At 43.4% G+C, this 24400-nt stretch overlaps 1 protein-coding gene across 1 annotated transcript in view; it reads left to right on the top strand.

Moving 5' to 3' along the window:
* Positions 1-24400, top strand: part of LOC120535076 (noelin) — a 155272-nt gene that overhangs the window by 62677 nt on the left and 68195 nt on the right. The gene's annotated exons all lie outside the window — the stretch shown is intronic.

Genomic DNA, 24400 nt, shown 5'->3' with positions numbered 1-24400 from the left:
TCAGCACCTCCAAATCCGAGAGCATGGTCCTCAGCCGGAAAAGGGTGGAGTGCCCTCTCAGGGTTGGGGAGAGATCCTGCCCCAAGTGGAGGAGTTCAAGTATCTGGGGTCTTGTTCACGAGTGAGGGAAGAATGGAGCGTGAGATCGACAGGCGGATCGGTGCGGCATCCGCAGTGATGGGCTCTGCATCGGTCTGTCGTGGTGAAAAGGAGCTGAGCCGTAAGGCAAAGCTCTCAATTTACCAGTCGATCTACGTTCCTACCCTCACCTATGGTCATGAGCTATGGGTAGTGACCAAAGAACGAGATCGCGAATACAAGCGGCTGAAATGAGTTTCCTCCGCAGGGTGTCTGGGCTTTCCCTTAAAGATAGGGTGAGGAGCTCAGAGTAGAGCCGCTGCTCCTCCGCATCGAGAGGAGTCAGATGAGGTGGCTCGGGCATCTGATCAGGATGCCTCCTGGACGCCTCCCTGGTGAGGTGTTCCGGGCACGTCCAACGGGAGGAGGCCCGGGGAAGACCCAGGACACGCTGGAGGGACTATGTCTCCCGGCTGGCCTGGGAACGCATGGGATTCTCCGGAAGAGCTGGAAGAAGTGGCGGGGAGAGGGAAGTCTGGGCCTCTCTGCTTAAGCTGCTGCCCCCGCGACCCGACCTTGGATAAGCGGAAGAGGATGGATGGATGGATGGATGGATGGATAATAATAATAATAATAATAATAATAATAATAATAATAATGCTATAAAGAGTGGCACAGTGGGTAGTGCTGCTGCCTCACAGTTAGGAGACCCAGGTTTGCTTCCTGGGTCCTGCAGAATGCGCCAGGAGTCACATTAAAATGATCGCAAACATGTAAGTGTGGTCGAGGATGGTTATGCTGCACAGAAGATTATGATTGTGTAATCTTATATAGGTGCACTGAATACACTTGACTTGAGCATTCCTAGTTTTCAGACTCTTTCTCCGTATGTTTAGCATTCGTTTGCTCAGACTTGATGTGCTTTCTGCTTTTCTTCTTGTCTCCACCCTAGCGGCCCGCTGCTTCTCTTCTATCATTGGCATCTTTTCCCGTTAAAACCGATTAAGTCCGTGTTTGTGGTGCAATTACTTACTACATTTTACTTCATTTTTCACTTAAGCTGGCACTTAAGTGTTCAATCTGCCTCAAGAATGATTTAAGATACGAAGAGGCAAGGGAAGGGACGGCGAAGGTGGTGAGGAATGAGAACGGCGACTGTGTGGCGCAAGCTGGCCGCTGCTGAGAGTTGATTCTACAATAAAATAAGATAAAAATAAAAAGAGGAATAACTTTGGAGGTCAATCATCACCCCGGAAGCGGACAGTAGATGTCACATGGTATATGTGTACAAAATTTCAGATCTGTAGGTCAAATGAGCCACAGGTGATTTACAAATCCTGGACAGACAAGATATAAAGATATAGCGCCTTTATCTATCTATCTATCTATCTATCTATCTATCTATCTATCTATCTATCTATCTATCTATCTATTTATCTATATAGTGCCTTTCATATCTATCTATCTATCTATAATTTATATAGTGCCTGTCTTATCTATCTATCTATCTAGTGCCTTTCATATCTATCTATCTATCTATCTATCATTTACTGTATATCCATCCATCCATCCATTTTCTAACCCGCTGAATCTGAACACAGGGTCACGGGGGTCTGCTGGAGGCAATCCCAGCCAACAAAGGGCACAAGGCAGGAACCAATCCTGGGCAGGGTGCCAACCCACCACAGTTTACTGTATATAGTGCCTGTCATATCTATCTATCATTTATATAGTGCCTTTCATATCTATCTATCTATCATTTATATAGTGCCTGTCATATCTATATATCTATCTAGCCATCCATCCATTATCCAACCCACTATATCCTAACTACAGGATCAAGGGGGTCTGCTGGAGCCAATCCCAGCCAACACAGGGCTCAAAGCAGGAAACAAACCCCAGGCAGGGCACCACCCATCTATCTATCTATAGAGAGATTTTGCGACTTCTCTCATCACGCTAAGAATCATAGTTCACTTGCAGGAGCGATATATACGCGCTAATCCAAGACAAAGACTACGGACCAAGGGGATGGGGAAGGGTGACATCAGCAGAGGGGAGCCAGGCAAGACCCTCCTCACTCACGCGCCAGCCTCCGTTCGAGTCGGCGTTCCTTTCCTCCGCTTAGCTATAGTGATACCTGTTTGTTTATTGATCTTTAAAGTTTGTCCTGTTTCACTTCTACATGGGCGGAGCTGCAGGGGATGGCTAATATAAATATTAAATATCCAATATAATTGATTTTTTAAAATTATAAGTGTTCAGGGAAGAGGTTTCAAAAAAAAAATTTTAGCTGTTACAGTTTCTTATAGTTTGATCTAAATACAAATATGTGCCGGGTCTCTGAAGACCCCAGGTGTATAATAGTGTTTGTTGGAATTCTCCGTTTTGTTAAAGCTAATATTAATGACGATAGAATTATAATTGCTGAATGAATTCATTTAACTGAGACAAACTGTACACTGCTCTGTGCTCCTCCCAGTTTTTTTGAAGTTTAAATAGCTGCCAATCATTTAACCATTAAACATATTTTTTGCAGTCTACATCAGGGACTATATTGTTTATGATGGACTAGAAGATCAGGGGCTTGCTGCTTTTGATCAGGAATATCTGGAACTGAAATATCAGGGGTTTGGCACCAGACATCAGAGTTGTAAGCCCCTGATGACAGGACCACCATACCCAGCCCACTCTAAATTGACCCTCTCCACCCCAGAAATGAATTTGTGAAGTCTGAGACAGCATCCAGCGAAAGGTGAGTTAGACACGAGAGGCATGAAACTTCGCCACTAAGCACTGAGCCACCGTGATTTATATGCACAAATTGTAAATGAGACGTTCACTTCCCAGAACTTTCTGCCCAAACCCACAGTAAGCTTCATCACATTATTGAAATTTCTGTCTTTCTTTCAAAATGTGATTTATTGAAATGTGCCGTGGTCACAAAGGAGATGCCGGCACTACGCATTTGAACAAAGTCTTTAATGAGGTTTGCAGAAAGGTTAATTTACAAAAGGTAAAGGTCACGGCTGTAAAGAGTGACAAATGAAAGATTTTGGCATTAGAGAAAAGAAGCCCTTCTAAATAAACGAAGAAATAAACAAATAAATAAATAATGCAAACTTCATTAATGATGATGTGCTCTCATGCCGACAGTGATTAGCTGCTGGTTTCTTCCGCGGATTACAATCTTCCGTCGGATGGGCGCGCTTGTCCTCGTGCGCGCGCCCTCCTTTAGGCCCCAGCGCACCAGCGCTCGGCGCAGCGGGGCTCCCGCGGCTTCTTTTATTTACACTTGAAGGCGTGTTTTCATTTGAAGAAACATCTCATTTTCACAAGAGAACGTTGATCTCATTTCTAAGTCGGAAAATGACTTTAAAAAGAAGCTCATTATGCAGCCTCGCTTCTTCCCTGGGATTTTATGGACTTGAGCCGCCCTCGTAATGCATTTTTCCGCCGAAGCTTATCATTAAACATTCCAGGGCCTTCATTTATTTTGCCGGCTGCAACAGAATTTGTCGACTGACCCACTAATCATGATGAATATAATAGATTTGTGCATGCAGAACATTAGAAAGGATCTAACATCCCCTGCTTATTTTTATGTGCATATATTTGCTTTTTATTTATTTTATTTTTTCGAACATTTAGAAGGTGAATTGCGGCGCCGCAGCGAAGAACACAAGCGAGGCTCTGAATTACACTCTCCATAAACGCGTGTCGTCTTGAGCTTCTCCTTTCTTGATTACAAGTTATTACGCTGGGACGTATAGAAACGCAGAGTTGAGCAGCGTCTCTCTCTGACATTTTAACAAAAAGAAAACGGGCGTAAAGTGGATAGGCGAGTGGAAGATGGATGGTTGGATAAGGGAATGAATGAAAGATAAAAAATTAACGCCTGGTGCATGTTTTAAGGATGGTGGATCTGCCACCAGTGTCATCTTGAGGCAAGTCCTGCTGTCGCACCCCTGGGGCACACATGAGCAAGGGCTCATGTATAAACGGTGCGTATGCACAGAAATGTTGCGTACGAACGTTTCCACGTTCAAATCGCGATGTATAAAACCTAAACTTGGTGTAAAGCCACGCACATTTTCACGGTAGCATCACACCCTGGCGTACGCAATTTCTGCGTTTGGTTTTGCAGCCTGGCAGCACCCAGCGTCAAAGCAGTGCTACTGTTCCTGTGTGGTTTATCTTTCTTTTTAGATCCACATTACTGAAGCGGCTTTATAAATACACTGAAATTAACCGCATATTAATGCATCTGATTGTAATTAACCTGTAACAATATAATGGTCCACGGAATAGCAAAACTATTCCAAATACCATAACTGCTTTAGCGTTGTTACTCTCACTGCACCTTCTTTTTCTTCTTTCAGCTGCTCCCGTTCGGGGTTGCCACAGCGGATCATGTTTTTCCATATTACTCTCACTGCACCACTCGGAGCAGCTGATCGGAAAGAGAATTATCGGGATACAGCATCAAACACACGCTGACTCAGCCATGCTGTCTATTTGAACTGCTGCTCACACGGCAAACGCTTCAAAACCTTTCCTGTTCGGACCTCACGATTCAGAAAGAGTTTCATCCCAAGAGCTCTAAACGCACTCAATCAGTCCATCAAGTGCTCCTTGTAGACCTGTTAGTACTTATAAATACAATCACCTCACTGTAAACTAGCACTATAGTTATAATATCGCACAATCTGAGCCACTTTATGAAGCGCGTATTTACATATGATGATGATATCATGTTAAAGATGAAATGCAGCAAAATATGTTTATTATATTATACAGATAAAATGTTAACATCATTTAAATAATCTATATTGTTAATAATTAAACATGTGAGGACACGGTGTTGCTACGCTACCAAGGATCTGGACCTCCATTCACGGATTGTTCCTGCCTCGCACTGTATGCCTCACGGGGACTGGCATGAAGGACAGAATAATTAAACACGTACTACGAAGATATTTCAGTGTTCCTTAAAAGTTTTGAAGAATCGGCGCTCTAAGCTTACAGATGGCTCAACATCCATCGCAGAGCTGATTGTGTGGCGATCGGTTACTTGGAGAAAGAAAAGGAAGGACAGGAATTGGAGGTTAGTACGTTTGAAAGAGACAGGACTGCTGCAATAAATTATTTCATCGAAGGTCGTGCACAATCACTGCGCCACCGTGTGCCCATGTTTAATAATGTGCTTTAACTCCTATCATCATGAAAATGATATCACGTCTACATCTCAGTATTTTAGGTATTCAGAGAGCTGGAATATCACGAATGTCATGGATTTTGTGTCCTGTCGGAGGAAGAGAAAGAGCAGAAGCACATCGTGATTCACACACATAGAGCTCATAGAAGATCAAATACAAAACAAAGCATTTAACGTGCTACTTTAGTCACGGTGGGATTTGAGACACTACTAAATTAAACGATATTAAGATGAAGTTTATGATGTTCTACTTTAACGACAAAATAAACTACGTGATTAAAGTGGAAATTTTGAGATTAAAGTTGACATTTCGTGCTTTTTTCCCACTGCGTCCCTATTTTTTCTTTCTCTGTACCCTAATCAGCTGTCATATGACACTCAGACGGTGGGCTACGACTTAATTTTTCACGGCGACTTTGATAAGTGACAATTTCTTTTTTATTCCGGGCACTGTGCGACTTTGTGAACTTGAGCTTTCGAGTTTCTCCGACACGCCATGTCACTCGATCAACTTCCTTTTCTTGTTCATATCACTGTTTAAACCAACAAATTGTACATTTTTCTTTGCCTCCACTTGGTATTTGCTGAAATTCTTCTATTTTCTCTTGTGGTTTTGCCATTGTCTTTTCACAGAGCATTGAGCTTAAGGGCTATTTATATTGATTTGCATATTCACAGAGGCGTAATTCTGGGAGGATACGGGCGGGACAGCAGGTGTGTGCACGTGTGTTACTTTACACGTTGACTGGGATTTATGTAGTGGAAGAACGTGGAAGTTGGAGAACGCAAAGGTTGTGTAATATTATAACTGTAGTGTAAGTTTACAGTGAGGTGATTGTATTTATAAGTACTAACAGGTCTACCAGGAGCACTTGATGGACTGACTGAGTGCGTTTAGAGCTCTCGGGATGAAACTGTTTGTGAACCGCGAGGTCCGTACAGGAAAGGCTCTGAAGAGTTTGCCGTATGGGAGCAGTTCAAATAGACAGCGAGGCTGAGTCAGCGTGTGTTTGATGCTGTATCCCGATAACTCTATTTCCGATCAGCTGCTGTGATTCACACTCAGATACAGTGATATAAATACTCTGAGTGGTGCAGTGAGAGGAATCTGGAAAAAGATCCAGTGTGGCAACTCCTAACGGGAGCAGCTGAAAGAAGTAAAAGAAGGTGCAGTAAGTGTAACAACGCTAAAGCAGTTATGGTATTTGGAATAGTTTGGCCATTCTGCGGACCATTATATTGCTACTGGATAATTACAATCAGATGTATTTAACTATTCTCTTATATATATTTCTCTTCTGGTTCATCCTGCTTCCTCTTCAAACCCGGTCCCGCCCACACAGCATTTCTCAATTCCTATTGGTCCTTTTCCAAACCCCCACGCTGCCTGAAGCCTCCCATACACCCCCACTGCTGCGTTCCCCGCTCGTCTCTCATGACCCCATTGGTGTCACGTCACCGCCCGATATCTAGCCTGACCGCGTGACCTTTCACTTCGGCCATGTCTGCACCTGGGAGTCTTTTCCGTAGCCTGCTACAAGAAGGTACTCTCTCGACCATCGCCATTGGTGTCACTCCTTGCTATTTTCATTATACTGCGACGGTTGTTTCCTAAGCCTTTGTTATAAAATGATCGACAGTCGACGGGTTTTTGTACAACGTCATCTCTATTCCGGGATCCGGCAACTGCCTGTTGCTATCAGTGGGTTATTCCTGGATACAAATGGTTGACGAAGGCAATGAACTCTCACTACGACATACAACACTAGATTTCATTGCATCACATTGGGACAGATTTGGAGACGTTCTTCCTGTTATTCTTTCCAACGCAAGTCGATTTATCACAACAAGTCAGGAGTACTAGCAATGCATGGCAACATCTACAGTTTATGGTGGTGAAGCTGAAATTCAAGCTCTTTCCAAGATTAGATCTTTCCACTCATTATCCGTCGTCTCCAGCAAAACACCCATTCACAGCTGTGTCTTTCAAGTATTTCTTTCTTTCTTCTTGATTTCTGAATTCCTATCTCGCTGTTTACCTATTCCTGTTCTTACACCGCCGTATGCTACAGTGGCCGTCCACTAGTAAACAATATGCGATTCATCTCAGTGTATTTATAAAGCCGCGTCAGGGATGTGGATCTAAAAAAAAAAGGATAACCACATGGAAGAGTAGAACTTGCGTACACCAGGGTATGAGCTACCGTGGAAATGTGCGTGACTTTACGCCAAGTTTAGGTTTTATACATCGCGATTTGAACGTGGAAACAGGCTTATGCAACATTTTTGTGTGTACACACCGTTTATACATGAGGCCCGTGAAGGTTCTTGTTTCACATGCCTAGAATTCCCTTTGTGACCCTGGGGAGCTTCGTGGGTGTGTATGATTTGAAGGACCAGGTCTCCCCCAGCTTTGAACTTAAATTCTACCAAAATGCTAAGCAATCAGTAAAACAAAGCATGTAAATATGCAGCTCCGACAACTGAGCAAAATGAGCATCCAAAACACTGGGCACATTGTGATAAAGGCCATTAATCAGGTAAGTAACAGTGTAGCTGACAGTGGGCATGGATGAGGGACATGGCGTGATTGTTTGGGGGGTTCAGCTTAGCTACATGACCTGTCAGAGCTGGGCCTGTATATACAGTATATGCCCCCCAACCCGCAATTTGTAACCAAGTCATGCTTTATGGGAGCTCCTTAAAACTTCTGCTGTAGACGCTGATGAAACAGGAACCACAAAGCACTCCAAATTGATCCATGGCTGAGATTTACATTGCACTGTAAAGAGTGTCAGCATTAAAAAGGCTTTACTGGGCTCTCAAGTAGGGGACGCATAACAGAAATAAAGATGCTAATGGATGTAGGAGGGCCACAGTCAGACACAAAACTAAACACGAATGAGTAAAACCAGATTTGGGGGTTTGCTGATGGGCTTCAACCACGGGGCAAGTCCATGCCATCATCAATAAGGACCTCAGCTTAATGGGGTGTCTCCCTCAGGGGGCATTCTGGGTGTATTTCATGGCTGGAGTTCAATTTTTGTGCAGTTTTCATATTCTATTAGATAGATAGATAGATAGATAGATAGATAGATAGATAGATAGATAGATAGATAGATAGATAGATAGAGAATGTGGTATAGTGGTAAGGATTATATAGACAGATAGATATGAAAGGCACTATATAGATAGATAGATAGATAGATAGATAGATAGATAGATAGATAGATAGATAGATAGATAGATAGATAGATAGATAGATAGATAGATAGATTTGAAAGGCGCTATATAATAGAATGTGGTATAGTAGGAAGGATTAGATAGATATATAGACAGATAGATATGAAAGGCACTATATAGATAAATAGATAGATAGATAGATAGATAGATAGATAGATAGATAGATAGATAGATAGATAGATAGATAGATAGATAGATAGATAGATAGATAGATAGATAGATAGATAGATAGAATGTGGTATAGTAGTAAGGATTAGACAGATAGATAGATAGATGGATAGATAGATAGATAGATAGATAGATAGATAGATAGATAGATAGATAGATAGATAGATAGATAGATAGATAGATGGATACCACAGGCTCTCTATCACGACAGACAGATGTCCCCCACCTCACCCCTGATTTAATTTGGTACGATTTAAAGACAAGTGTGTGTTTTTACTCCTAAAGCCATGGATCAGGTCTTTACATAGGAAGGTGTTGGAATCCGCGATGGACGTCGGGTCATGGAGACGCAGCAGAATGTTTGACAAACTTTTTGGAAGTGTCTGAATGAGGTATGAGAACAGCTTAGCAGTTACCTAAAGAAAAATTTGATGGACTGAACGGTTTACTGTCGTTTGTCACATTTAGGATGTTCTAGAAAATGAAAAGTAGTAGTGAAGACATTTTGAAAGTGAATTTTCAATCGATTTTTTTCTGTCTGTTATCTCACCACATCGACGCTGCTGAACATTTTACACTCCATGCTATTCCGGTATGAAATTGAATTTGAGCCAAAATGCAAAATCTGAAATAAATAATTACATGAAAAAGTGCAGACATTACATATAAATAAGTCAATAAATTGTAAAAGAAAAAAGGTGTAATTAAATAAAAGCCATCTAATTATTAAGAAATACAAAGTCAGCATTTTATTATTGCAGTTTTTTTTTCATAATAACCTTATTTTTAAAGACCGCTTTTATTTCACGCCAGCTCTTATAATGCCGCCGCTGTTTATTTCTCAATGCCTCTTGTCTGGCTGCTTTCGTGACCTGTCAATCAACACAAGGACCGCCCCGTTGAGCCTGTTCCTATTGGCTAACCCTTTGCTGTCAGTTACTTCTCCCTGATTGTTCAGAGTTGGCAGCCAGACGTGCGTCAGCGGCGCTACTCGCATTCAGACTAGAGATGTGTGAAACGATTCATTTTAGTGATTCGATTTGTGTCTTTCAGTTTACCAAAATGATTCTGGTCTGTGATTTACTGATTTGTTAACCTCAAAAACAACAAAATGCTATATGCTACGTTAAAATATTCAATGTTCAAATTTAAACAGCAAACAATATAAACAATTTAAAAAGCAAGCAACAAAATAAGTAATTCATGCATAATAATAATAATAATAATAATAATAATAATAATAATCTGCAGTGGGTTGGCACCCTGCCGGGGATTGGTCCCTGCCTTATGCCCTGTGTTGGTGGCTGGGATTGGCTCCAGCAGACCCCCGTGACCCTGTGTTTGGATTCAGCAGGTTGGAAAATGGATGGATGGATGGATGGATAATAATAATAATAATAATAATAATAATAATAATAATAATAATAATTAATAATAATCCTCTGTATTGATTTTTTAACAAACTTCTTGAAGAAGGGGTCAGAGTTGCCTCGAAAGCTTGCATATTGTCATCTCTTCAGTTTGCAAATAAAAGGTGCCATTTTGTTTGACTTCTCATTGCAGCAATAAATAGAAAAAAAAAAAACCATCGTACAAATAGATCCTTAGAATAGTGCACACATCACGATAAAACTGTGAGAACATTAAAATACTAATTTATACAGACACAGAATGTCCCGAAAGCACACACGTTTAATAACAGTGACAGTGCACCAAACACCCTTAATAAGTCCGTCTCTCCCGTCTGGACTTCTCCTTCAGCCGCCTTTACTCCTCTCCTCCCAATCTTTGTCTTCTTCCTCCTGACTCCGGCTCCCCTACTTGAGGGAGGCGTCCTTTTTAATAGCCACCCAGATGTGCTCCAGGTGCTCTGTGACAGTCTTCTGGCGGCACTTCTTGGAAGGACTCCGGGTGTCCCTGGAATTCCTTTCCGCAGCACTTTCCACTCCTCCTGGTGCACCCTTGTGGTGGCCACGGGCCCCAGTATGGTTGAGCTTCCATGCACGGTTCCTGTGGCCCCCATACAGACCAAGGGAGGTATGGACCCTCTCCTGGTCCTTCCAGGCATCCCAGCTGGGCACAAACCCCAGCCGTCTGCCTCAGTATATCATAAGTGAAATGGACTGCGAGTTACTTGTCTGCCGGTCAGCCGTGAACGAACTTGCACTACTTCTTCAGACCAGTAGGGGGCATACTGGTTCAGTCAGTCAGTCAGGGTACTGAGATGGTGACAGTCGCTTAGTCTGAGTGACCCGCTTAATGGGAGGTGCTTGATGCCATCTACTAAATCACTCATAGGCTGCTTTGCTGAAACAGTTTACTGATTGGCTGTTTCATTTAAGTAAAGTTAGGATGACAAGATTCCTTCTTTAATGAAAGCGAACAACTACTTTCATTCAGAGACCAAGATAAGTACAACAGAACTAATTTGTCCATTTATTCCATCCATCCATCCATTATCCAACCCGCTATATTCTAACTACAGGATCACAGGGGGTCTGCTGGAGCCAATCCCAGCCAACATAGGGCACAAGGCAGGAAACAAACCAAGGGCAGGGCGCCAGCCCACCACAGGGCACACACACAACAAGCACAATTTAGGATGGCCAATGCACCTAACCTGCATGTCTTTGGACTGTGGGAGGAAACCCACGCATGACGCGGGGAGAACATGCAAACTCCACACAGGGAGGACCCGGGATGCAAACCCGTGTCTCCTAACTGCGAGGCAGCAGCGCTACCAACTGCGCCAATCACTAATTCATACTGACAAATACGCACATGGCAGATGAAAGTCGGGACGGATCGTCTGAGCCCAAAATTTTTGAACACATGGTGTGCTATTTGGGGATGAAATAACGGTACTTTGGAAATCCTCAGACAAAGAAGTATTCTTCCAAATGTCTATGTTGGTGAAGAAGAAGTCCTTAGTGGTTTAAGAGTGAATGAGCGCCCTGTCTGCAAGAAAATGCCCGTGAAGAAATCACAAAGGCAGCACACCCAAGGCTGGAAATTGCAGACACGCCGCTCAGCAGATCTTAAACTACCCTGAGTCTCTTCATCAGCGTAAATATTTTGAAGATCACGTATCCCGCCGGGCATTCCCGATGTATCGTCACCTTCACAGCTTCATGTTGTGGCTCTTCAGATCAGAGGGGCACAATGAGCGACTGACAGTAAGAGGGAGCCCCCCTTGCATTCCATAAGATAAGCCCCGAGAACATCCATGATGACAGGACAGTAGGCTGTTGTAACTGTATCAGGGGGACAGTGACGACAGTGAAAGGACGATCACAGTGACATGAAGGAGGGGGGACAGTGCGTGACATGACGGTGGGGCTTCTTTTACCAGGCATTTCCCGTGGATTGTAGCAGTGAGACCACTGACGTCGTTAAATGTTCACTTTATTATCCTTTACTAAATGCACCCATCGCTTGGTACAGTTACAGTATCTTAAACCATCTCCACATATTCGTTTGAAATGCTTACTGCCTCAGTGTTTTGCCAGTTTGAATATGAAAAAAGTACAAGTGGCGCTAAAAGAACGTTGGCAGGCTACATGGCCACCTACACCAGGCAAAAATAATTGACTGCGGAGCATCAGCCAATAGGAAAAGGTTTAGCCCTGTTGGTCTTGATTTGTTCCCCTGAACTTCTCCGTCGTTCCTCTGAATTGCTTCATTTCTTTCCTTAAATGGCACCCAAACAGAAATGAAATGTGAAGTTGGGGAGCCAAGAGAAGACCAACTAAGTCAGGGCATCAAACTCCAACCAATTTCACCCCAACCAGCTGCTTCGTCAGGCGCTGAGTCTCGTTCTTTAATTCCGTGGCTTGTTGCTGCTCTCATTGTGCAATAGCAGACACGTCCAAAAGTGTGGATTTTCTCTTTTCTAAGAGCTCTGTTGAAATATGTTGGGGACTTGAGATGATCATCATTCCTCAGATCTTCATCTTTCTTTATTTCAATTGGCTAGACAGAGGGAAAGATTGTGCAGCAGGTTAGGGTGATAAAGGATAAAGATGGAGACGTACTCACAAGTGAGGAGAGGATGTGTTGAGCTGATGGGAAGACGACTTTGAGAGGCTGATGAATGAAGAGAACGAGAGAGAGAGAAGAGGTTGGATGAGGTGGTAAGAGTGAACCAGGAAGTGCAACGGATTAGCAAGGAGGAAGTAAGGACAGCTATGAAGAGGATGAAAAATGGAAAGGCCGTTGGTCCAGATGACATACCTGTGAAAACATGGAGGTGTTTAGGAGAGATGGCAGTGGAGTTGTTTAATGGAATCTTGGAAAGTGAGAGGATGATGAGGAGTGGAGAAGAAGTGTACTGGTGGGCCGATATTTAAGAATAAGGGGGATGTGCAGGACTGTAGTGACTACAGGGCGATAAAACTGATGAGAAACAGCATGAACTTATGGGAAAGAGTAGTGGAAGGTCAGTTAAGAAGTGAGGTGATGATTAGTGAGCAGCAGGATGGTTTCATGCCAAGAAAGAGCACCACAGATGAGATGTTTGCTCTGAGGGTCTTGATGGAGAAGTTTAGGGAAGGCCAGAAGGAGTTGCATTGTGTCTTTGTGGGCCTGTAGAAAGGATATGATATGGCGGCAAGAGAGGAGTCGTGGTATTGTATGAGGAAGTCGGGAGTGGCAGAGAAGTACGTAAGAGTGGTACAGAATATGTACAAAGGAATTGTGACTGTGGTGAGGTTGACGGAGGTGGGATTACATCAGGGATCGGCTCTGAGCCCATTCTTATTTATAATGGTGATGGACAAGCTGACAGCCGAGATTAGACAGGAGTCCCCGTGGACTGTGATGTTTGCTGATGACATTGTGATCTGTAGCGATAGGTTGAGGAGACCCTGGAGAGGTGGAGATATGAGAGGAGAGGAATGAAGGTCAGCAGGACCACCAAGACAGAATACATGTGTGTGAATGAGAGGGAGGGCAGAGGAGTGGTGAGGATGAGGGGAGTAGAGTTGGTGAAGGTGGATGAGTTTAAATACTTGGAATCAACAGTACAGAGTAATGGGGATTGTGGAAGAGAAGTGAAGAAGAGAGTGCAGGCAGGGTGGAGAAGAGTGTCAGGAGTGATTTGTAACAGACGGATATCAGGAAGAGTGACAGGGAAGGTCTACAGGACGGTAGTGAGACCAGCTATGTGATATGGACTGGAGACAGTGGCACAAGAGACAGAGCTGGAGGTGGCAGAGTTAAAGATGCCAAGATTTGCATTGGGGGTGACGAGGATGGACAAGATTAGAAATGAGGACATTAGAGGGTCAGCAAAGACGAAGTCAGAGAGGCGAGATTGCGTTGCTTTGGACATGTGCAGAGGAGAGACGAGGGGTAAACTGAGTGAAGGGTACTAAGGATAGAGCTGCCAGGCAAGAGGAGAAGAGGAAGGCCTAAGAGAAGTTTTATGGATGTGGTGAGAGAGGACATGCAGGTGACGGGTGTGACAGAACAAGATAACGAGGACATCAAGATATGGAGGAAGATGATCTGCTGTGGTGAACCCTAACGGGAGCAGCCGAAAGAAGAAGAAGTATGATGGTAACAGTTTGCTGGTCACGTTTTGGCTCATTTTATGTCTTGTTATTGTTCGGCTGCTAATTAAGGAAAAGAAACAATTGAAGGGTCTGACTCTTCAAGAGAAAGTTAAATAAAATGAATTCAAAAGAAGTTAATTAGGAACAAAACCAGGGTTAGAATTAAAACCTGCAGACACTGGGGGCTCTCCAGGACCGGAGCTGGGGACCCCTGATCTTGATTGACAAGTGACGAAACCATCATGGAAAAGAGGCCATCTGAAATAAATAGCACTGGCATTGAAAGAGCCGATTGGAAAAGTCACATTGTAAAAGGTCTTTAAAAACAGTGAAATAAGAATATAATAATGACATTGTATTTCATAATAATTAGATGACTTTAACTTAGGTTTTTTCATCATAATTTATTCGCACACCTATATATTGCACACATATTTCTTGTTGGCACAAATAGTATTCCATAATTCAGTGCCCTGTTAGTTTATTTTACTAGCAGTTCCTATACTGGCCACTAGAGGGCAGTAGTTTCACCTGTCATTTTCATCATAAGAGATTAAAAAGATATGCAAATGCTGATGACACAAATGGATACAATTATAAAGATGTTTTGATATATTGTCAAAGACAAACAAAAAGGAACCACAAAAAGGTTTGGGCAGCCACTCATATTATTGTTCCTGGCTGCAAAAAATGAATCATGTGTACAGGTTAGAGTCCAAACCAGAACTGATTCAATAGCACAAAGATGGCGGCTTTAAGGGAGAGTGAAAGTAGTGATGTCATCAGTGGGGCCGGAACCAGAAATGGGGTCATTGGATCCAGGACAGGAAGTGACGTCATCAGTGGGTCCAGAAACCGTAAATGGAGTCATTGGAACCCAGTACCGGAAGTGACATCATCAGTCGGTCTGGAACCAGAAATGGCGTCATTTGACCCAATACCGGAACTGACATCATTAGTGGGTCCAGAACCGGAAATAATGTCAATGGTCCCAGGAAAGGAAGTGTTGTCATCGGTGTAGCTGGGACTGGTGCCATTGAGCCCAGAACCGGAAGTGACATCATCGGGGCCAGGCGGGATTTCCTGTAACTGGTCCACAGAGAAGTTGGAACTACTCTCATACTCTCATTCAGGCCCTTTAGGTGCCTGCCATGTGCACTTTTGTGAAATCCAGGGGTTCATACAGCCACCCTAACCCCGACACAGACGGGCAGGACGCTAATTCTCACACAGCACAAGGTTTATTTTTATTTGCACTCCACAGCACGAGATAAAACACGGGCTCTTCTTTCTCCAGCCAGTCCTTCTGCCTCCACTTCTCCTCCTCCTTCACGAGCTTCATCCACTTTCTCCCAATTCAGGCCGTCAGATGCTGGCGAATGACTCCTTTTTGTAGGGCACTCGGGTGGACTCCAGGTGCCCAATGAGCTTCTTCTGGCAGCACTTCCCGGTGTGGCGAAAGTGCTGCCAAATAGGGCCCTGCAAACGTCCAAGCGCCACCCGGTGGTGGCCACGGGCACCAGCAGGGCTGAGCTTCCATGCTCGTAACCCGTGGCCCCAGTTGGAAGATGAGGGGGCTGCCCTCTGTCGGACTGGATGAGAAACGATCTTAAAACTACTCTCCTTCCGGGACCTTCCATGGTCGGTGCGTCCCGGCTGGGTAAGGGCGCCTGCAGTTCTCCACTCTCTCTCTCTCTCTCTCTCTCTATATATATATATATATATACTGTATATATATAAACAAAACAAAAGCAAACCTAATTCAAAATCTGACAAACCCGTTCACTTGCAGAGCACATTGCCATCTTGTCAGCAGCTGTGGGAATGTGACGTCTGTGCTAATTAAATAAACAAAATAAAGAATTAATAAAATGAATAAGTTAAAGTGCTTCCCACAGCAGATTTCAATGGGAACACAGTGTCAGTCTTTGGGGGTGTGCAGAGGTGCCTTGTTGATTTCCGTGTTGTGGTTTCAGGCCCCACACTCCCAGATTCAAGGTGTAATAAGTGACGCGCTCGCTTTATTTTTTAACAGTTGGCTCACCCAACCGTCACATAGTGGGGAGCCTGTGGAGGGGCTGAACTTGGCTGTCAGGCAGCCTACAGTGTAGTTAGCACCTTCACCACTAGAGGGCCTCGTGCGCCGTCTGTTGGCTCGCATTGCTTTCCAGTTTGTATTCATGTTTGCGAATTCCTAAGTGGACAGTAGAAGTGCAGAATGTCAAGTCCGCTGTCCCAACTTGTTATTTAACTCAGTGTGGCATCCTGGTTATGGCTGCTGCCACACTGAGTGTCTGGGTCTGACTCCGGTGACCTGTTGCTGTCTCAGTATGTGCTTTTACCTTTATTCCTTATGTCTTTGTGGGTTTTGCCCCTGGTAATGAAGTGCCAGCCCAATGCTTGGCACATACCAACACACACTCGCACAGCATACCTAATTCACACTTTAGAAGGAATCTGGACCACCAGGAATACCATGGGGAGAATATTGAAACTCTACAGTCGGTGAGTGAATGAGGATTTGAACCAATGCCACTAAAGTGGGATTAATCATTGTGCCACTGCGCCACCCTTTTTTCTAATCATTCATCCTTTTACTCACTTTGTGAAACTTCGCATGTCCATTACAACATGTGGTGCTTGACAGGACAGGAGACTCGATAGATCACTTAATTAGATGCCATTTCTGTTGCAGGGCACACACTGTGCCAGTCTATTAAATGGGCACACCTGCAGGTACCTACAAGTACAGAACATACAAACTCACCCACTCCTTTCAACTGCCATGTCAGAGCCTAATCTGGCAGTGCTGGATGCCAGCCTGGAATGGGATATCAGGCCACTGCAGCACACACATCCACAATTTAAAACTTAAATGGGAAAGCACAGCACAAAGGGTGAACATACAACCTCCATACAGACAGTGAGCGGGCTAGGAATTGAACCCATGTCTTTTGAGGTGGGAGTTGGTAGCACTAACCACTGCTTTCATTTCCAACCATTTCTGAAACTGACCAGTCCATCACAGGGTCAGGGGGACCAAAACCAGAGCTAAGACACAAGGCAGGAAGCAGCTCTGGAGGAGATGCCAGGCCAATGCTGGGCATTCATGGGCAAACCTCAAGTCACAAATCCAGCGGACACAGAAACCCATGTGAACATATAGAGGACATGCAGGCATAGGGCTTAGACCTGACAAATGAGAGGGGGAAAATCACAGCCCCCCCCAAAAAAGAAACTGTCGCCATCTGCATGTGTGGAATTTCCTTAATTTAATGTTAGCGTCTTTCAGATAGAATTATCTTTTTTTACAGAATAACACATTCCTAAAGAATCCGAAAAAATTGTGCCTTGTATGTCTATAATTCTGTAAAAAAAAATGTAAAGCAATTCACAAAATCCCTACCGCACACGACGGATTGGCTCAGCCCAGTTGAACATCAGCTTTGGACGCTGCGCAGACCCCTCGTTTGGCTTCATCCCAGTGGACTGGAGGCAGACGAGCGCACCAGATGGACGGAGAAACCGAAGCCAAATTGATCCTTCAGCAGCTGTTTGACCGTCACCAGTAATGGCCAGCTCCCAAATTCAGGGTCTCAAATGCATGGGTCACTGAAAAAGATTTACAAAATGCGCGTTTGTTTTAATGCAGAGGCTGAGTTAGATAAGAATATTTATAACAAGCACGGAGCTGGAGACAGTCAGGCGATAGTTTCGTACCGCCGCTGTCCGCCAGATGGCAGTGTCTAGCATAAAAAAAACTGGGATATCGCAACAAGCGCACGTGTACTCATAAAATAGATCGTAGAAGTGCCGGACGATAAGTCCGCTGTCCCGATTCCGTATAAAATGCTGGGTGGAGTCCTGCTTATGGCGACGAGGCGGTAAGCAGAAGTGCGAGATATCGGCCCCCATCTCTGCATTCAAATTGAAGCCGTGTGGCGTACTTGTCAGGCGCTAAGGGCTGCACCGCTTCCGACTCACCGAGGGGTTCTGCGCAAATCGAACACAATCGTGCGTGTGGTCCGACAGAAGACGGAAAGCCTCCTGACGTTTGTACAATAAGAAAACGGCTCATTTGTTTTCACGTTCGGACTCTGAACCTGCAGCAGCGGGGTGGAGACAGAAATCAGCCCTGGTCGGAGAGCCAATCCACCTCGGGGTTCATTCAGGCACCCCTGTCAGTTTAAAACGGCAAGGCTACCTAAGGCGTAAATACTAAAGGAAGGCCAGAGAATAAAGAAAAGAAGACATAGGGAGAGCACACAAGCTCCACTAGAGCAGCGAGCAACACTAATCTGAACTCAGACTCCTGCAAGTGCGAGACAGCAAGGCTGACCAATAGGACATAATTTTCTCCAATAATAATAATAACAATATTAATGAAAGACAGATAGATAGGTGTTAAAGGCATTATATAATAGATAGATAGATAGATAGATAGATATGAAAGGCACTATATAATAGATAGATAGATAGATAGATAGATAGATAGATAGATAGATAGATAGATGGCACTGTTTAGACAAAATTGGCCTTCTTAGCATTGCACTTTATGCTGATGATATGTTATAGTCCACCACGACCTTGAGTTCGATTAAGTGGGATTGATACTGGTATGTTATAACACCCATAACAATATCAATTAGTACTGCTGTTATTATTATAACCTATAATAATAATAATAATAATTATAATAATAATAATAATAATAATAATAGGGTGGCTCAGTGGGTAGCGCAGCTTTCTGGGTCCTCCCTGCGTGGAGTTTGCATGTTCTCCCCGTGTCTGCGTTGGTTTCCTCCCAAAGACCAAAGACATGCAGATTAGGTGCATTGGCGATTCTAAATTGTCCCTAGTGTGTGCCTGGTGTGTGTGTGTGTGTGTGTGTGTGCACCCTTGTGGTGGACTGGCGCACTGCCCGGGGATTGTTTCCTGCCTTGCGCCCTGTGTTGGATGGGATTGGCAACAGCAGACCCCCGTACCCTGTAGTTCGGATATAGCGGGTTGGATAATGGATGGATAGTTATAGTGTTACTGAGAACTGCAGTCTACCCTAGAAGCACCAATCACAAGGCAATTGTGACCAATTCTGGGCCAGGGCGTTAGTGTATCACATGACACTCCTCTGTGCACGCGCACATTCATACCGAGCCAGTTGAGCGGCGTCACGCAACTTACATTTGGAAATGAAATGATAGACAGTTAAATAGGAAAGGCACTATATAAAAGGCAATAGGCAAATAGGAATTAGAAAAGGCACCAGATAGATAGATAGATAGATAGATAGATAGATAGATAGATAGATAGATAGATAGATAGATAGATAGATAGATAGATAACTGAGAAAAAAGCGTACGTCTTCTTTATTGTTAACTGAGTTGGCTCGATGTGGTTGCGTACAAGAGATGGCTCTATAATGGCCTGGCGCGCCGTCTGTCTGGGGTTTGTTTCCAGCCTTGCACTTGATGCTGCTAGGATATGCTTCGGCTCCCTGCGACCCTGAATTGAATTAAGCGTATTTGCTAATGTTGCGATACACTTATAGTACTACTACAACTATTAATCATCATCATTGCAATATTAATGATATTATCATTAAACTCCGCCTTCGCTGCATTCAGAATTGACTAAGCCAAGTACGTTACGTTAGGTTTTCATCCCTAATGTTAGTAATAAACTTTACCCATTGAGTCTCTCTATGCGGTGCCCACAACAACACTAACAACATCGCGGGACTTTAAGGATAAAATTAGAATCGCCGGTGTATTCGTTCCTCAGGCGGCCATTCGAGACGTTTGTCAGCAAAGCTCTGTGAGACTCCGACACCATTGAGGGTTCAGCTCTGCAGAACAGCAGCTGTCGTTCCTGTTCCCTCGCGCGGTTTCTTCTCTTTGTCCTCCGCTCTGTATTCGGTGCCGAGGCACTGCAGGTGTATTTTTTTGTTTTGTTTGGCGCTGTCGTTACCACAAGAGACGCAAAGACGGATAACCAGAGGTTTTCTAACCACCTCAACAGGATGTGCTCTCGTCCTGTCCCTGTGTTATCCGTCATTTGTGTTTGATGTCACGTATAGCGCATTTCATTGTGAACTTCATTGCGGAGACTGAAAGGACTTGCCATCTTTTAAACTGCTGCCATAACGGTCTCCTCTTTCTTGTTTTTTACTGCACCAAGCTTTTATTTGTGTATTTGCTTGTTTGAACTTAACGTTCAGTGAAGAGAAGCAGATGTGCGGGTTACAAAGCAGGGCAGGCAGACGGGATTTGACGTTTTCCTCGTGTGCTTCGAAATAACGGTTTTATTTCCAAAGAAAAGAGCTGTCACTATAATTTTAGGAAAATCTGTGACCAGGCAGGATTAAAAAAGAGAAATATAAAACAAGATCAGTAAAAAAAAAAAAGCTCCACTACATCCGAAGGCAGTTCAGTTGCATGTGGAGAGAACGTCGGCGTTTTCCCGTATTAGGAGTGGGGATGATTTTTTTTTTTCGTAAATTATAATTGACAGCACCGCGAATCTAACTTTTCCCATTCAAAAGAGGTCTCACTTTTAAAATAATGATTTGTAAAGTGAATTTTGGGTGCATGGTACTACGTTTACGTGTAACTGAAGCACGAATAAAGGAATGCAAAAAAAAAAAACTGCGAATCCACGGACACCTACAAGGGGGCGCTAAAGTCCATCCTTTCAACTCGTTTCTAAAACAAAATCACCGCACGGAATGAAAGACACGCGGAGCGCCTTCGCGTATTCATTCCGCAAGGAGCCTTCATGGTGAGCCTCGTAGATTGAAGCGCGGACGGACGAATCCCTATTTATTTGAAATGAAGAAGACGCATTGTTTGCGAACAGTTTCAGCGCCTAACAGGCTGCATGGTGACACAGCGGGTAGCGCTTCACACTTACGAGGCAACCATCTCGCGCTGATTTTAATCGGGCATGTCTTCTGGCGTTTGATTTACTAGATCTGAAACTTACTACTGATTGACTTGTTGAGAGAAACCTTACGGATGCAGCGCTCCTCTGAACTTTAATTGTCCTACAGCCTGTGCATGTATGCGTGCGCGCAACACCTGATAAAATGTCACTTCTGAAGTCGCATGCTTGTTTCAGATATCACAAAATAATTATGTTTTAAAAACTGAGCATGTGGTAATAAATATAAGTCACAGTATATGCTATTATTATAGACCAGTAACGGCGTATTGCACGATAACGTGCAGTGAATACACTTGACTTGAGCATTCCTAGTCTTCATCCTCTTTCTCTGTCTCTGTTTACCATTCGTTTGCTCAGAAGGTGATGCGCTTGCTGCTTCCTGAGCAACTCTTCTTTTCTCCAACCTAGCGGACCGCTTCATCTCTTCCTTCGTCGGCATCTTTTCGCGTTAACACTGATTAAGTTAGTTTCCGTCCATCCATTATCCAACCCGGTATATCCTAACTACAGGGTCACGGGGGTCTGCTGGAGCCAATCCCAGCCAACAAAGGGCGCAAGGCAGGAAACAAATCCCTAGAAGGGTGCCAGCCCACCGCAGGGTGCGGAAACACACACACACAGCCACAGCACAAACTAGGGACAATTTAGAGTCGCCAATGCAACTAACCTGCATGTCTTTGAACTGTGGGAGGAAACTGGAGTACCCGGAGGAAACCCACGCAAATACCCGGGTCTCCTAACTGCGAGGCAGCAGCGCTACCCATTGCGCCACTGTACCGCCCTTAACTTAGGTTTTGTGTTGCAATTACTTAGTATGTTTTCTTTAATTTTTCACTGAAGCTGGCACTTAAGTCTTCAATCTGCCTCAAGAATAATTAAAGATATGAAGAGGTAGGGGAAGTGACCGCGAAGGTGGTAGGGAATGAGAACGGCGCCCGTACGCATGCGCCGCACGGCCGCCCTGCTGCGCGCTGCCGAGAGTTGATTCTACAATAAAATAAAAAAATAAATAAAAAGAGTAATAAAAACCATCACCCCGAAAGCGGATAGTAGACGTCACGTAGTATGTGCGTACTAAATTTCAAGTCAATAGGTGCATCGGTTTGCGAGCTACAGGTGATTTAAAATCCTGGACAGACAAACGAACAGCCACGGTAGCGTATTATATAAGAAGATACTAGAAGCAACCTGAGGAAATTTAAATCGATTAAAAACTGCCAATGAGTAAAGCGCCATGCTAATTGCATAGATACAAAAGCTCGATATTATGTATGGACACACATTACATGCATTACGTTAGGAAGTAAACTGATGTAAATGGTTTTCCAAAAATGTTCTAAACAATTGTATCTTAGGAAGTGTGTGTGAAAAAAAAACAATAATTCAGTCAGAATTATAAAGATGCATTTTAGTGAATCTTTAGACAGCTTACTATTCACGCTTGAGTCCTGAACATCTATTCATTTCCCAATCCGTTTATAGAGAGAGAAAGGTCTGGAGCCCACCCCAGCAAGCATCGGGCAAAAGTTAAGAACAACGCCTGGGCGAGGGTCCGTCCTATCAGAGGGTCAAAACACAAAGGCCAATTCACCTAACGTGCAAGTCATTGGACTATGAGAGGAAACAGAAGCCCCCAGAGAACATGTCAACTCTGCACACCTGGGATGTGAACCCTGATCTACTTGTTACGAGACCACCGAGCTACCACTGCATTGTCCTGTCTTTAAAATGACACTCTCAATTCATCAAAGCAGGGGTCACGGGAGTCCGGAGCCTATCCAGGCAGCATCGCTCACAAATGAAGAGGCAGCTTCCAGCCAGTTTGTGGAGCAAATCGAGTGCACAACCCGCAAGGGGCCTGTTTGAATTTTCCAGTTCCTCTTTTGGGATGTGACAGGGAACTGGAGGAAAATCAATGCAGACATGGCGAGACCGGGAAAAGTCCACATAAACAATAATTGTGCACTCTTAAAAATAAAATGGCATTTGGCTGGGTTGTGTGGTCAATCTGGGAAGGGTTCTTTCCTAATATGTGGGTAAAAATAAGAAATATTTAATGTATAGTGAGCTACCACAGGATATACTGACGGATCAAGAAAACCTGAACTTAGCCTGAGATCGAGTATGTGCGCAAAAGTACGCTAATAATCACAAACCCGTTGGGATTTTAGAAATCTGCCATTATGTATTATCAATTCTCTTTCTTTCTTTCTTTCTTTTTCTTTCTTTCTTTCTTTCTTTTTGTGCTCCCTGTACTCATCTATTCTTTCTTTCTTTTATGAGCAAAAGGTTATTTTTGACATCCAAACTATATGCATAAGTAGAAGATGGAACGATGGCTCAGTGGTTAGCACTGTGACCACACAGTTTCTTGGTCCTATGGTGTCAAGAAAGAAAGAAAGAAAAATCTCTTTTTATGAAATATGTAAGTTTTTATTGCAGAAATACATATCTGGAAATTTTCAGGGTCACTTTTTGATGTAAATTAACTGACACACAATTTTCATAATAGATAGATAGATAGATAGATAGATAGATAGATATGAAAGGCACTATATAATAGATAGATAGATAGATAGATAGATAGATAGATAGATAGATAGATTTTTTTACTGTTCTAAAACTTGTTTTTGACAGTCAAACTATAAATTTAAACAGCAGATGGTATGGTGGCTCAGTGGCTAGTACTATAGATGCACAGATTTATAGTCATAGGTGTCAACAAAAGAAAGAAAGAAAGATAAATGAGGGATGAGTACAGGGATTGCAATACAAAAGAAAGAAAGAAATTAATGGAGGGATTAAGAAAGAAAGAAAGAAAGAAAGAAAGAAAGAAAGAAAGAAAGAAAGAAAGAAAGAAAGAAAGAAAGAAAGAAAGGTGTATACCAGTTAATTTCTTTAAAAAATGGATCCTCTTCAAAATCAGGACACTGCATGTATTTCTAGCCATTCAATTGTTAAAGGAATGTTTCTGCATTCCATAGATATTTTAATCGATGATGATTTCTTTCTTTCTTTCTTTCTTTCTTTCTTTCTTTCTTTCTTTCTTTCTTTCTTTCTTTCTTTCTGTTTGTCTGCCCCATGACACTTCCGTCCGTTGTCGATGGCAGACGCACTCGGTAGATGAGTGGCCGCTAGAAACTGAAAGGCAGCGTCTCCTGCTCAGTTTGTGTCAGTAAGGGAGAAGGCATCATGT

Source organism: Polypterus senegalus, chromosome 9 (assembly GCF_016835505.1).
Source record: "Polypterus senegalus isolate Bchr_013 chromosome 9, ASM1683550v1, whole genome shotgun sequence".
Lineage (NCBI taxonomy): Eukaryota > Metazoa > Chordata > Cladistia > Polypteriformes > Polypteridae > Polypterus > Polypterus senegalus.
The sequence above is the reverse complement of the archived record's forward strand: the minus strand, read 5'-3'. Positions and strand labels throughout refer to the sequence as shown.